The sequence below is a fragment of the Vanessa atalanta genome, chromosome 3 (assembly GCF_905147765.1).
Source record: "Vanessa atalanta chromosome 3, ilVanAtal1.2, whole genome shotgun sequence".
Classification (NCBI taxonomy): Eukaryota; Metazoa; Arthropoda; class Insecta; order Lepidoptera; family Nymphalidae; genus Vanessa; species Vanessa atalanta.
Genome location: NC_061873.1, coordinates 14229421 through 14242512, shown reverse-complemented (window position 1 = coordinate 14242512; position 13092 = coordinate 14229421). Strand labels below are relative to the sequence as shown.

General features: G+C 34.8%; 1 protein-coding gene across 1 annotated transcript in view; it reads left to right on the top strand.

Annotated features, from left to right (window-relative positions):
* Positions 1 to 775: 775 nt before the first annotated feature.
* LOC125077353 (neuroligin-1-like) overlaps positions 776 to 13092 on the top strand; it is a 130355-nt gene continuing 118038 nt past the window's right edge. Inside the window, exon 1 of the mRNA XM_047689275.1 lies at positions 776 to 994. The gene's annotated coding sequence lies outside the window, so the exon portion shown is untranslated. The remainder of the gene's footprint in view (positions 995 to 13092) is intronic.

The window sequence follows — 13092 nt, the reverse complement described above, 5'->3', positions numbered from 1 at the left end:
TAACACGTGTGAATTATAAATGATTTTAATTTCGAAGCACTATCCGCTGCAGTCATTTTTGTAATCGAACGAATTCCATACAATTATCTAATGTCATATAATTTCGTTTGAACTGTCGATTGCATGCGTTATCTGTATTCAGAACGATCTTTTGAACATTATAATTTAATTTCGTTATTGATATGTATTTTATGGACAATATGAAAACTATTTCAGTATATTATTGCTACGAAATGCTCTGTTTTGTAATGAATATTAATACAATATTAAATATTGCCTGCTATTGCATAAACTCGTTTAAAATAATTGAATTCAATGTATTTATTTGTGTGACTAAGCTCGATTTCACATTTACTTAGTCTGTTTTACTTGGTGGTAGAGCTTTTTATTTCTACTCTATCGCAAAAAAGCAAGATTTAGTATTGTTATGTTCCGGTTTCAAGGATGAAAAACAGGCACAAGCCTAACCACAAGACATAAAAAATAGATTTACAATAACAACATTGCGACGTCAAAAATCAACATCAGTGACGATAAATCTTCGAATCATTTAACATTTATCCGTCGAATTAACTTTTACATCAGCCCGACCCATAAATCAAAGTAAGACGCGTTACCTCAATTTCCTGAAGATTTCAATCATAAATATTTACAGGAGGAAATAGAATGTGGTCAAATAAATAGCGTTTGGTTGAGTGGTACCGGTGAGGCAGGGTAGGCGGCGCGCGCTGCCCGGCTCCGTCATCGCCCCGAGGCAGTCGCGCGGCGCCCGCCGCTCAGCCCGCTAGTGTCGAGATGCGTGTATTCTGAACCCGAAGCTAGCGGTTGAATCTCCGAAACGAGCTGTGTTTTCTGCTCTCGCATTTATTATCCCGAACATCGGGCAGTGTTTTGAACCAAGTGTGTTCAGTGTACTCGAGCTATGGTGAATTTTCGTGTTAGTGTCGAGTGAATTATAAATCGGGGCTACCTCGGAGAGCCGGCACCGCTAGAGGTTGGTGCAGTTTACTTATTAATAAGTTAAGCGGCTTGTTTAACTAGTTATCAAGACAATTCCTGGCGGATAAATTCGTAATGAGTCAAGTTGCCATCTGTGAGCGAGATTAACTCGTGTGAATCTGGTTAGGACTAGGGTGATACGGGTTCTTTGTGGTCCGCAGATAAGCACCACTTTACAAAGCAACGGCTACAATTTCCGACCCAAACGGTCTACTTTTGAGGTCGCCGCGTATAATTTATTTTCCGTGAAATCTCTTTGATAGTATATTAATTCAATTTTATTATTCCTTTTAAAGGTTCAATGGAGTGGATAGATTTAATAAAGATTTAAGTGAATAAATTCCGTTCCGGTATGTTACATAAAGTGGATTATGCAATGTAAACCTTAATTATAACTTACTGTGCTGCCTTTCAATCTACAAGTACATATTATAAAATATTTAATAATTTCGTCAACTGTGAATGAACAAATTTTTAGGTACTCATTTCTATTAATTGCTCACGTTTAAAACATTGCATTTAATAAATGGTTGGTTTAGGAAATATTACAACACAGCACTTCACGAATGAAGAATTATTTTTAACAAATAAAATACAATTCTTCGCGAAACTTTCAGACGAATAAGTATTGAAGTATATTTAAAAATATATGGACTGATTTTTAATTAGATTTACATGATTGAAGACTTACAGCGTCCGTCCTAATGGAAAACAGGAGTCAGGCTTAAAGACGAGCTATTCTTACATAAGTGACATCGTTACCGTTACTTCGCGAGACATTCAGCACGTGGTACTGAGATCAAAGTAAATGAAAGTCATTAATAATAATAATCAATTAGATAACGACACAGACGTCCTCATTTATTGGTGCATGCAAATTCGATTGATAAATAAATGATCTTAGAAAAGTATTTCGAATCGATATATAAGTTTAATTGTATAACTTTATAAAACATTTATTGTCCAATCGAGTTCAATGTATTTACGAGGAATTTCGCTAATCGTAGATAATGAAGTTACTTCTTTGCAAATATTGTCTCATGTTTGACGAAGTAATCTTTTCCTACGAAATGGTAATTTGATTTCTTAACTTTCGTCGGAGCGCTTAGAATGTTAAAGTCATTTAAAGTATTAAGTCAAAGCTGAAGATAAAATCTTTATTCAATAAAGAAACACTTGCTCGTCGAATGTCTACCAGCGGTTCGGAAAAATAAATACCTCAGAGAGAATCGCCTAAAGAAACCCAGCGGGATTATATTATTTTTATTCAAACAATTGTCGTTTTCAATCAAATTAATATCCATATTTTTTTATTTGAAAGACGAAAAGTCCTCTTCGTTTTATTTTCAGTTTTCTTCATCTGAAAAGTTGCTTACTATAGAATAACAGTTAGCACGAAAACATCCATTAACATTTTTTCATTATTTTTAAATCAAACCTTTTGTAAAAAAAGGTAGTCTGTGTAACCCGGTAGACACGCTTTGTCCCAGTGCACACAACATGCTGCACTAAGCAGGTTCGAATCTTAACAAGTCCTTGTACCTAATTTGATGTAGAACTGCGAAGTTAAATTATCTCAAAATCTTCTTCATCAGCGAATAAGATTTTTTTTTGACCAGTCGTGAGACACGTTTGGACAGTTGGAACTATTAATGACTGGAGCCTGGCAATTGACGCAACAAGTTTATGCTTGGAGCTCTAAGGAACATCTTGTATTAACTGTATGTATGTATGTATGTCCCAATTTCTGGAAACGTCAAATATATTTGTTTGAAACACATACAATAATCGTTAATTGCAAAGCTTGCAATAATTATTTTCCTATTTATAAAGTTTTTTTTCAACTGGGCTTCGATTAAGAAGCTACGCGACTAAGAAACTGGGTTAAATCCGAATCTAAGAGAATTACCAAAAAGTACTCAAAGAACTTGGACATGGGTTTGCATTTGTAAACTACATTTTTTTTTTTTTATATATAGCCCGGGAGGGCAAATGACTCTGCTCCACCTGATGGTAAGTGGTAGTAGAGTCCAAACGCGACGACGGCTAGTGCAGTTGGGAAAGGTGATCTGCTCTAGCCGCCCCCGCCTTGCCGGCCCGCAAGATGCCTCTTCACGCCTCGTTTGAAGGAACCCAGGTCATAAGAGGAGGGGAATACGTGCGCTGGTAAAGAATTCCATGTTTTGGAAGTTATTATTACTTAGTTATTTGGAAGTTATTATTACATTAATTGGATTAAAAAAAAAAAAGAAACATTTTTCTAGTCAGGAACCGAACCTGTAGATTTTCGAAAATAATCACACCTGTATTTTTAAACCCTTCGATAGTGGATCAAATGCTAAGAAGTAACATCATATGGCAAATCTTTAGAAAATATTAAATTTATACGTAATTTGTCTTTTATTTGCCCATGCCTTGCTTGGAATGTTTTTTCAGCACATGCCCGCCGTGCTGTCCTTTTCACAAGAGTATATTCTAATTTAAAATTGTTAATATATCAACGTGGTTAACGGTTAACAGCCTATGTATGTATATATACAACATATGTATTCAATATATATACTAAATGTTATGTTGTATGTACTTTAGTCGTTTCGAATTGTAAGCACTTATCGCATCAACTTAAAAATTATATCCATCGTCATTTATTAAATTAATATTTATTAGCTAAGATGCTGAGGTTTGAAAACAAGCAAACAAAATATATAAAATAAAGGGTGTTTTTCTTTTATATAATATAAGGCCAATATTATACGCGTTGGCTTTGCAAAGAGGCTTTAATAAATGTCCAACAAAACAATGATCAAATCCGTGTATAGTGATTAGTTTATCAGGCGACTTCTATTTTATAACATAAGAAGTCACGTGCAGAAACTTAGGATGGTCAAATAAATTTAATTTATACAAATCATATCAAACTATTTATTTTAAACAAGTACTATAAAACAATACAATTTAAAAAGACTGTAACAAAATATGTTCTCAATCGTTCCTGTCTGTTTTATTCTTCGTTGGTTTCTTGAATTATATTAAGTTTGAGTTTTAACTCAAGAAAGGCTATTGACATACATACATACATACATACTAAGTCACTTCTAGAATAACGAAATAAATTTACCTCAGTTTTCAACTACACATGCATATATAAGTATATTATTGTCTTTTAAAAGTACAATACAATTTGTAACAAGTTTAAAATAAACATAATACAGTGTGCTCATTTAAATTTTTCCTTGCGTCGGAAAGAGTCTAAAGCCAAGCTATAGTTAGTCCCACGCCTGAACTCTTTACGTTCGCACCGGTATTGCCATCGCATCGGATCATTACAGTGATGGAATACAGAGTGCACTTGTTCACTAGAACCTAACAAGGTTCTAGTGAACAAGTGCACTGTCCTGCGCATTTGGCTATACTCTATGTAGAATGGTCGCCGTGGAGAAATCAGAAGGACATAAACATTCTATTTAAGCCCAGAAACCCGGACGTCTAAGTATTGCTGGCACGATTTCCTTTTTAAGCATTTTATGAGACGCTAGTCCAAAATCTAAAAATGCTTTACGTGATATCGTTATCGCGTCGGTATTGTCAGCTTATAATTACGGAAAAATTTGAGAAAAATTCGAAAACTGCAAAAAGAACATAGAATCCGTAGCCAGCGCATTTAGCATTAGCAGCCCGTAAATGTCCCACTGCTGGGATAAAGGCCTCCTCTCCCTTTGAGGAGAAGGTTTGGAGCATATTCCACCACGCTGCTCCAATGCGGGTTGGCGGAATACATATGTGGCAGAATTTCGTTGAAATTAGACACATGCAGGTTTCCTCACGATGTTTTCCTTCACCGCCGAGCACGAGATGAATTATAAACACAAATTAAGCACATGAAATTTCAGTGGTGCCTGCCTGGGTTTGAACCCGAAATCATCGGTTAAGATGCACGCGTTCTAACCACTAGGCCATCTCGGCTCAGCACACCGGGAACTTATTACGTAGCCTTTGGATTATAGCTTTTTTACGTTTATTCTTGCGTTCATTTTCTTTATATAGAGTGCTCAGTAATTTTTGTTTTAGGCCGACGGGTAGATATGTAGCTTTATAACCGAAAACTAACATTTTACACCGCGTTACTGAGATACACGATAAAATAAAATGGCATCGGAATAAACTCAAAATATTTCCATCCAAACTAAGCTTAGAAAAGCCTGGATTCTCATTCGCAATCCTCGCGTTTACATACATATGTTTTAAGCACTGGGCTATCTCGGTTAGCTTTTCATGCCTTTTGTGACTGCAATATAAACAAACAACCAAAACAAATATTATATAAATATTGGACAACATCGCATACATTACTCTGATCCAGACCCAGAAGACAACATAGAAAACTAATGAACTTTTTCTACATCGACTCGGCCGGGAATCGAACCCGGGACCTCAGAGTGGCGTACCCATGAAAACCGGTGTACACACTACTCGACCACGGAAGTCGTCAAATATAAATAAGAATCTGAGTACAAATGTGACCGAATGAAGTCGGGGCACGAGCCGTTGTAATATATATTATCTTCAAATAAAACGTACGCATCATGATCGTATCAAATCCCGATTAATTGGAACGAATAAGGACAACACGGTGATCGACAATTTATCGTATTGCCCTTAATCAGGGATCATCTAATTACTGACTGGATGTTGGTAACGTGATATTATAACTTTTGTTTTATTGCGTGCGATTCGATTCGACTATGCGTGTTCTGTGCCTGACTGTCGCTGCCCGAGTACACACAACACATACACACATAATACTAAATATGATATAATAAGAAGCTGTTCTGCTATACCCGGTCGATATGACAAGAAATAAAATTGTTATGAAAAATCCCGTGAAAATTAAAATCGGATTAAGATCGGTCATAACTATTTTTCCTAACGTGACGATTCATCCCCTTCATATTACGAAGCCGCATGAAATAACTTCGTTCCAAAAATAAAAGCACAAAAATTAATTCGTGAGAATTTGTGCGATATCAAAAGCTATATAATATTATTTGTCAAACACAGACACTAAATATAATTAGTCTCTTTCAAACAAATAATTACAAGTTACCTCAATAATTTCATTTAAAAGGTAAAAAGTTTAATTGAAATTTTCTAGAAAATCACTGTTTGAGAAGGTTTTAAAATAGATAATATATTTAATTAGTAACTTTCTGTACGGCATCGAGTAATTTGATATCGTATTAATTCTAATTGTGAAAATATAATTATTTCGAACGGACGGCGAATATAAAAAATAAATACAATTTTGTTAACTATCTGTGACTGAATTATAAAAATCTGGTATTTTCTTTGTTACATACCTTTACACGATATTTCTGACCTTTGTTAAGTTGCCGCGTACAGTGAACTTTTAGTCCGAAATATTTGTAATATTTTTAAGAGACGAGATGGCTTTTAGTTTAAATAATACGAGTACAGTAATGAGTGATCGCTGGTTGAAACCTGGACGAGCACCACCGCCACCGCTACCACCACCCTCTGGAGCATCATAGTGGACATTTTCGGATATTTTTTTATATATTAATTAATCTTGATATCAAACGCAAGCTAAGTCTAGAGCCACTGATCATGATTGTGTAGCATGAATTAGTAATCTAATCTCTGTATTGAACTCCAGATCAGCCGGTCATCGTGACGTATTTATGTCTTTATCTTCAATATTTGTGACTAGATTATGGCTCGGTTGGCAATACAGGTTTGTAATTGACTTGTCTATTTGCAGATTGCTAATATCTCTGCATAGAGCATGTTGCTGGGATTATTGTTGAAATATGCGGCTAACAAACGGGTATATTCCATCCAAATGATAAAGGTTTAATGGTAAAGGATACGGCACAATTGCAAAAAAGATATTAACTAAAAAGATACTAACTACTCTATCTTAAAAAAAAAGACAATAATAAAAAGCATAACAAAAAAAAAAGAGATTTGATAACCAATGACAGCAATTGTGTCTTAAGTAGGTGTACCTTTCAGCGTCCAAGCTGGGTTCCAAAACCCAACGCTGATTTTCAATGGTAAACTATGTAGCTGTGAGGGGTTGTGACAATCTGTATATATATATATTCATATTTAATATTAATTCTTAGTGAATGGAATAGGTGGATCTTCTCGGAAGTTTGCTTGTTGAAACTCAGCAATGTAACATTGAGTTTTCATATGTTAAAGTGTTTAAAATAAACCTTCCCAGTGAAGGTAAATATCAGGTAAGTCCGACGTAATTATATTTCTGCGCAAGTATTTTTTGCAATCCGCACCGGAGTTGTGAGCTGAAATAAACTCCGAACATTCTCCTGTAGAGGAAATTTTTGCCCAGCTGTGGGGTAATTAAAAGCCGTATGTTAACTACGAGTATGTTTTGTTATCTTGTGCTGATTGTGATTCTTTAAACGTCTATTGAGTTCATACTTATTATATATCACACTAAAAAATAAATTGCATTTTTTCTTACCAAAATTATTTTTCCCATTTTTTCCAGTTTAATATAAATTTTATTAAAATACCTTTTTAACATCGCGATCTGAATTTCGTCTTACAAAATAATTGCAGAATGTGTAAGTACAATAGAGCCGTTCGAAACTTGGAGATTTCTCTGATAAGCGAGCCATAAACTTGGTTTATGTCTGCAATAAAACCTAAAGCTTGCCCTCTACGTCCTCTCCTTGTCTGCTGCTAAATTAAAATTAAACCTCCTCTAGCGAAGAGGTGCAGTAGCCTGAAGGATACTACACACTTTGATTTAAGAATACAATACAAAGAGCCGGGATATCCTAGTAGATTAAATATGTGGGTTAAAGTCGGGCGATATGTATATAGTCATATATTAGTTATATACTTGTATTTATTATGCATCTTGTGCATGGTTGTGAAGGAATATGTTTGTTATACGAGTATATATCAGCTAAATTGATACAGATTGGTGAATTCCTTTTTGCTCAGTGGTAACGCCGATACATTTACGAACCGATACTGAAATGATTTTTAAAACGTTTAAATGATTTCTATTGCAATTTTTCAAATTAATTACCCCTAATACTTCAACTTTAAAAGAAATTTCACCTTATAACTTGGAGTTTATAAATAGTTTGCGCTTTGAGAATAAGAGCAATTAGTCAGCGTATTTCAGTGGCGGTCTGGAGGGGTTTTAGTTCGGCCGAAGTTTACTTTAAGTTTGCGATATTAAATAATATTTGCGTATTTTAGTTTTTATTTAAACTTTTAAACTGCAAAGAAAAAACTATAATAATAATATATACTATTTTGAGTATGCAATACTCTGGTAGTAGGAGATACAGTAGAGGAATTTAAGAGGGAGTGTAATTCCAGGCACCCGGAACATAGCATATGTTCTAGAGGTCCTAAGGATACATTCACAGTGTAAGGAATTGTTAAAAATTAAAATATCAGTATTTATGCGTTGTGGTCAGTTGCTGGCTCATTTTTTCTTATGAACGAATTTAACAATAAATATCTGTTTCATAAATTAAATTAATAAGAGCGTTAGTTCCCAACGAGTTTTTACTTATGCGTAATTATTGTTCTATTTGTGTTTCGTTTGTAATTTAACTAGTTTTCACAATTAACAACTTAATTAGTTCTCTAGGTGCTAAAGAAAAAATATGAATGAGCTATAACAGAAAATATATGATATTATATCTCAAATATACAAATAATATTTACAAAGATTGATGTCTTGTCTTTGTGTATACGACAAAGTTTCCACGAATTATCTTTAAAAAATATTGAATTCACAAGCACGACCGGGTAATATTTTTACTATATTAATCTGCTAGCTAGAAATTTATTCGCTTTTGGTGTCCACTTCTCATTATAGTAGAGAGCCGCAATAGGTAATCGGCTAAAACTATGCAGAGCCCGGAGCTCATTCCACCACGCAACTCACGGTATTTATTTACTGCCTGCCACAAGATTAAAACCCGCAATCATCGGTTAGGACTCGTGTGACTGGACTGAGCCTGTTCTCATATACAGTGCGTACAGTCGCCCTTAATATGGAATACATTTTTATTTATAGCAAATCCAATTCGTCATACGTTTGTCCTTTATGATTCGTTTTATTTTTGATGACAACGCGATCGGATTGAACGAGAGCTGATTTGATAATGACACACAGGTACGTTCTCGAATGTGAAACAATTCCCTTTCGTGAACAAATCTGATTACGAGAAATCAAATGAAACTAATCTTGTTTATGGATGACATTTTCTTCTCCGGAGCCGATATGATTTCATGGTTTGATCACGCGAATCTTTACTGGACATCTTACTGATCAAATCCAGACAGAGCCATTTAGTTTTCTTATTTTGAATTTGAGAATACATTTCAAATTCAGCGGTCAAGGGAAATATCAGTCGTTGAGCATGATTTGAGTCAGCAGTGGTCGTTTGAAGTCGGAAATTGAACAAATCTATTGAGAAGCTCTTGACCAGCAGGGGGACATTATCAGACAACTTATTTACCTTTTCAATATTCTCGTCAGAAGTATGGTAAGAGTGTAGGCATGTCTGGCATATATGATGGCTGATGGGTGATGGCTAGTCGTGGTAAATCTTATAGATGGAAAACCCTTTGTTCAGACTGACTATCAAAAGCCAAAACAATTGAGTTTATAAATGTGATATATGCTTGGCGTGTGGCTACTGGTTTATTTTATATCTTAAGGGAGCAGATGGGAAGTCGAAACTGGCAGCTCGTGTAAACTGTCTCACCAAAAGTACTTCACGGTCACGAAATCCGACGAATTTCATAAAAGTAATGTTTTGATTTTGCGGCTACAAACACATCAACTGTAACATTATATATACATTATTCAATGAAAGGTTTTGAAGATTTGAAGGGAGATTTTCATTTACATTGAGCAATATGGTTATGTATTATCGGAGCTGAACACGTTTTATATTTAAATACGGGCTTACAATAAATGTTGGTCGGGCGAAGGTATTTATTCGAGGCTTTCGGTACATTTAGCAATATTTGAGGAAGGGGTGAATAGATGTACCTCGTGTTACCATGCGTCGGAAAAATCTCGGACAAAACAAACATACGTGACGTGTAGTATTTATGTTGTTTAATTTCGACTACGAAAGTGGTCACCTGTTTCTAAAACATTGGCTTTTATTGATCATGTCTGATTAGTGGTGCCATCAGATTCTGGGCACGAGGTATATGATATTATATGAGATATAATATGAGTATGTTCCGTGCAGGTGGCTTTTCTCTCTTGAGACTAGTCGCTGTGGGCGAAATGGTGGTCGAAGAGACACCACATCACAAAATCTGTCAGTCAGAAAATTGTCTTTCAAATGTAATTGTTTGATTAAACTTACTATTAACTTTTACTTAAATCATGTAGACTGAATACATTTCCTGTATTGATTATGTAATGATAATATTTCGTAACGGTGATGTTCTTATATACTTTTCTATGCAACTATATAAGACGTTAATTTCGTATAAAATAACTGCTACGTGCTAATTTTAAGCACAGCTTTATACCAAAATAACGTTACGTCAGTTAACGTTAAGATAACGTTATCTATATTTCCTTAGAATAATATTAAATGTGGTTACATCACGTTTATCAGTTCCATACCGTTTTATGTATCATCAGAATTTCGTAAATATAAAGCTAAAGCCTATCTATATAAAATCCAGTTTCAAAGTCGTGAACGCAAACATTGATGTTATATGATATGAAAAGGTTACAATATATTTTTGGTATTATATGTAGTAGCATTTTTTACAAAACATTTTCTAAAGCAATGTCTTTTAATCTCCATACTCAGATGAGCAAATTATATAACCCGCGTCAATAAAGAAAAGTTTTATACGACGTAATGCTGTGTTACTCGTTAAGTAGCCGCCTGTAAATGTCCGACTACGAGGCTAAGGCTTCTCGTCCTTTTGAGGATAAGGTTAGGATTTTAACCACGCTGCTCTGATTCGGGTTGGTGGATACACATGTGGCAGAATCTCATCAAAATTAGACACATGCAGGCCTGTTGCGGCAACATTTCATATCGCAAATCAAGCAAGTAAAAAATTGGCGGTGCTAACCTAGGTTGGCACGCATAATCATCGGTTAAAATGTGGCCGTTCAATCCACTGAGTCATCTCAGCGCAGGGGTTACTCGTAAACTAGTAAAAAAAAGCACAAATCACGTACAGATTAGATTCAATTTTAATACTTATTCGATAAAAGCGACATTTTCAATCTCACCCTGTGTCAATGAATTAAATATCTTTATAGGCGGAGATCTTATCCCGTGTTACTTGTACACTAGTTACAAAATAGTTCAAAAACATAAGGCAATTTAATTTTAATATTTATTTGAGATAAATGTCATAATTACTTGTGTAGTCTTATTTCACAACGCCATAACTGACCAAATTATTTTAATTAAATAATTGATATCGGTACTTTAGTTATTTCATTAAGCAGCATCTTAATACCTCAATCAGGAAAGATTATATTTGTTGCTGTCCGTGCTAACATCAAAACTTTTTGTTGGAAGAAGCTATGATAACATTTACATTAATCTATATTTGTTTTGATGGAATAATAAATATAATTTATGGTTAATTTTCGAGAAGTAAAAGGTGTTTTCAATTAAAATTTCACACAATTCCCTATTCTCAAAGTTTAAATGGCTCCACAAGTTAAGTAAATTGGCCAAAGTTGAAAATTATGACCTTCCTCAAACACGTTTTTGTCATTATGCGTTTATAATTTAGGGGATTATTGCGTTGCTTATTGCGAGTTTTATCCTTATGTTTAGGGTTGACGTGTTTGTTGACTGCTATTGTCATTGGCGACGAATTCACATAGCGGACTTAACATAAGATTACATATTATCTTTTACGTGCTTAATTTGTATTTATAATTCTTTTGATTCTCCGTGAAACTCGCGAACTAAAAGACTAAGATTTGACTGTGTCGCATGAAATAATAAGTAGATATACCACTAACCTGCAGTGGAAGCGAACTGTTTCCGTTATTTAATTTTTTTTAATTGAACTTGGCAAAGAATCGTTTGGAAGAAAATTAATTTTTTTACAAAGTTGATTAGTGTCTGTAACATAGTCATCATCAGCCAATCGTAATCTACTGTTGATCCTCTGCCTGACTCGTGAGAGGCCAAGGCCAGTTGGGTCTTAACACCTTCTTTAAGTCATCAATAAACCTGAAGGGGGTGGTCTGCGGCACATTTGCCAAAACACCGTTAGCCACATGTTACGCTGGCATAACTTTTCCACATTAATCAACCGCGTGATTAAAACAAGAGTATTTCCGTTTTTATATACGTTTTCTGTATGACATAGTTTTCCGTATTTATTGATTTATTTATTCATATGTACACAAACATAATTCAATTAGAACAAAAATTTAAATTACGGCTTTACACAATTTTGAGCTGGATTACATTGTACATGCTTTGATTTTAATACAGGATTTTCATTTGATTTGATTTTTCATACCATGATATGATAAGATCTAGGACGGTTTAATGACTAGAATATTTAAATTTGAATTTAAGGTTGTGGATTAAAATCCTAACCTAACCCGCATTAGAGCAGCGTGGTGGAGTAAGCTCCAAATTTTCCAAATGGAATAGAATCTCTATTCCTTTATAGTAGTAGGATATTTACAGGTATTATTTTTTCATACTAAAATGTTCTTAGTCAATATTGTTGAATCATATTTATCTCTTACTATACAAGGAAGCCGGGATGGCCCAGTGGTTAGAACGCGTGCATCTTAACCGATGATTTCGGGTTCAAACCCAGGCAGGCACCACTGAATTTTCATGTGCTTAATTTGTGTTTATAATTCATCTCGTGCTCGGCGGTGAAGGAAAACATCGTGAGGAAACCTGCATGTGTCTAATTTCAACGAAATTCTGCCACATTTGTATTCCGCCAACCCGCATTGGAGCAGCGTGGTGGAATATGCTCCAAACCTTCTCCTCAAAGATAGAGGAGGCATTTAGCCCAGCAGTGGGAAAACTTACAGGC